Genomic DNA, 3,331 nt, shown 5'->3' with positions numbered 1-3,331 from the left:
ACAGGAAAACTGTACCCCACCCAGGGGTCCCTCACGTAAGGAATTGAAGAGTAAACTGTTAAAATGGGACTACAACCCATCTTGACACCCCACATATAAGGGTCAAATTAGCAGAAATGGGACTGGAATCCATGAAGTCATACCACGTGTAAAGGTTACTAATATAGACCGCGTAAATGGGATTGACACCCATTGAACCAACCCTCTTGTGAAGGTCAAGACTAGCAGAAATGGGATGGTAGCCCCAAAAAAAGGACCCTCCTTTAAGGGTTTAAAACGTAAACCATGTAAATTGGACTGACACCCATTAAACTACCCTGCGTGTAAGGGTCAGAAAAATATTATAAATGGGATGATAATCCAAGTAGACAATAGCTTATGTAAGAATTTGACAAGTGCAGCATAGAAATGGGACTAAGACCCATTCCCGTCCCTAAATGAAGGCAGTGTAACGTTTAAGCAGGGAATGGGTAACCACCACCCACTCAGAGACTAGGACCTCCTTCATGTACCTAGGCTATCCAAAGTGAATGGGCAAATTAAATCTATAACGCAAACTCACTTGTAAGGAATATCACATTCAATGTAGAAGTGTAACCTAAGATGTAATGTAAATTGTAAGCATGACGACCTAGTGCAAATGTGAAAACTGGGGCCAAAACAACTCCTAAAGCAATCCCACGTGTAAGGCATATGTAAAATTGTGTGTGTCAATGAAGCATAGGTTGTACTGTAACGATGTTAAACCTACCCACATAGTGTAACATGTTAAAATCATTGGCCAGAAACAGCACAATGACAAACATAGAAACCAGTAGCGCAAACATAATAGAAATATGCAAGCTACATTCAAATGTGACACTAGAGGCTATATTGTGAGCTTTATAGGTTCTGCCATAACTCAAGATGTTGATGGACTGCTCAAGCAATATGTAATTATCCACAAACTGGTGTTATCTCCTGTAAAAAATGATCAAAGAAAAAATGTCCAGCAGCAACTGGATCAAACCTCATATTGCAAAGTAACAACGAAAGAGGAAGGGCAATAACACGACTGATCCCCTCGAGGGAAATTGTGTAAACCAACGAAGTCAGTGTAAATCTCAAAGAATGCACTTACCATCCGTAGAAGCACCAGTCTCCAAGGTCAGAGCCTACCCAATCAATTACAGGGAGGAAAACAGACCTGCGGAGGTAATACAGATTTTGTATGAAAAGCCCTCACTCACCAACCTGGTTGGTGACATGCTTCATCATCGGGCCCCACCGGGCATGGCCGAGTGCCATCCCAGTGTGCTACAACGCCAGGTTACTGCGGAGCGGGATTGTGTGTGGTGATAGTGAATTTAAAATTCCCAATTGAGTCAAAAAAAGTATTTTATTCGTTTTGCTAATTGGAAAATTAAAACATAATAAAAAGGAGTGATGGTCAAAAAAATAACAGACCGGATTCACTCCGTGGCGGTCAACATGTTTCTGCCTTTATGTGTAGTTTACAGGCTTTCTTCAGGACCAGAGTGGAAGTGTGGGTGCCCCGGTGGTGTGAACGCACTAAGGTTCACCCTCCCGTGGGCTGCTGTGTGAAAAATAATATAAAACACAGGGAAAAATCCGCCAAAAACTATAATGGTGGAGAGAAACGAGTTTATTCTAAAATGAAAAGGAGACATACAAACACAAGACAAAACACAATAGAATCGTAAATGTGCGTAGTCAAAACATTATCAAGCGCCATATTGTAGGCTCAAACAAAGTGCGTGGATGGGGACAGTGCCAGTAGTCCGTACCTTCGGTGCATCAACAATGTGCTAGCAGTGCACCTAGAATTAGCCCGGTACTGGTGTCAGGGAAGTAAAGGACTTCACCTGAATAGCGTGACTAGCAATGTATCACGGAATAAACGTGGAGTCCTAATGCTACGTGTGAGACTATAAACCTAGCAAGGTCCATTGGAACAATGAACGCGGCCTGTGAAGCATTCCTGGTAGGTAGAAATGCCAAGGGGAATAGAGAGGTTCTTACTGTGAGGCTAGACTGTTCGTCGCCTCAGGGATCCCGGGGGAGAGGTGCGAGCAAATATGGCACACCCTGGAGGAGAAAAAGAAGAAAGAGCGGCCACGAACGGCTGAATAGTAGAAAAACAAGCCGAACAGTACTGTGAGCCTTACCAGAAGAAAATAAGAGCCAGAAGGTACACCTACGCCCTCGCTGCTCGGCACCCGTTAGGAACCTACACCGCCTCAAGCCACCGGGTCCGGGGAGAGAAGAGACCTGGTGCGAGGCTCCTAAAAACAAGAGTGCGAGAAGGAAGCCCGTCGGTGATTGGGCAGCACCTCGCATGCTGAGGTCCAATTGGCTGAGCCCCGGCCAATAGGCCGCCAAGAGGCAAGGGGCTCGACGATAAATTACAGGGACAGAACCTCCCAAGCTGTGTGCTGATAGGTTTAAAGCACAACCAATAGAATGCCAGGAATACAGGGAGGCTCGTAAAAAAAAAAAAAAGGGCTTGATTAAGAAAACTTTATGCAGTGCAAAGCGGGGACGCATGAGCACGCTTGACACCACGGAAACGTGTGTAAGATTAAAACAATCGTTGCAGATAAGAGGGGGTTTGTTACAACGCACGTCCACAAGATCGAACAGAGGAGCATGCCAGTGATAAGCACGCTTGACACAACGGAAACGTGTGTCAGATTAAAACAATAGTTGCAGATAAAGGGGTTAATTTCAACGCACGTCCACCGGATCAAACAGCGGAGCATGCCAGTGATATGTCGGGAAGCAAAAAATGTTGAGGGGACACTGTGTATAATGTGCCCCAGTGTAGTAGGAGAATGTTGATAGCGTAATGGACCAGGGGTCAGAACAGGACTCGGTGAAGTCCCACAAGGTGACCCAGTTTAGTAGATATAACGGTCAATGAAAATCACTGGAACAGTGAAAGTAGCTGCCAACATAAGTGCATACTTAGAGTATGTTGACCCAGGGTATATTGTCGTTAAGACCCACAAGGTTAGTACCCAGACGGTACACCCATCTTTGTTCCTTCTCGAAAAGGACTTTTTGAGTGTTTCTACATGCAGTGACCTCCTCAATTACTGTCCAGTGCAGGTCATTGGTGGTGTGGTTAGCAGAGAGGAAATGTTCACTGAGTTTGGTAGTGATTTTTTTGCACCTAATGTTGCTCCGATGTTCACATATGCGGAGTTTCACTTTCCTGGTGGTCATCCCTACGTAGCGCAGGCCACAGGGACAAGTGATAAGGTAGACCACATTAGGTGTGTTGCAGTTGGTGTGGCTGTTTTGGGTCCAAATCTTGCCTGGTTCAAGT

At 45.0% G+C, this 3,331-nt stretch overlaps 1 long non-coding RNA gene across 1 annotated transcript; it reads right to left on the bottom strand.

Annotated features, from left to right (window-relative positions):
* Positions 1-1,455: 1,455 nt before the first annotated feature.
* On the bottom strand, positions 1,456-2,258 carry LOC146822846 (uncharacterized). The gene is made up of 3 exons (XR_014961846.1): positions 2,202-2,258; positions 2,023-2,088; positions 1,456-1,650 (listed from the first exon to the last, which is right to left on the bottom strand). It is a non-coding gene; the product is annotated as an uncharacterized LOC146822846 (long non-coding RNA).
* Between the last annotated feature and the right edge of the window lie 1,073 nt (positions 2,259-3,331).

Source organism: Triturus cristatus, chromosome 5_2 (genome assembly GCF_964204655.1).
Source record: "Triturus cristatus chromosome 5_2, aTriCri1.1, whole genome shotgun sequence".
NCBI classification, from domain to species: domain Eukaryota; kingdom Metazoa; phylum Chordata; class Amphibia; order Caudata; family Salamandridae; genus Triturus; species Triturus cristatus.
Note: the sequence above shows the minus strand (reverse complement) of the source record. Positions and strands in the feature narration are given on the sequence as shown.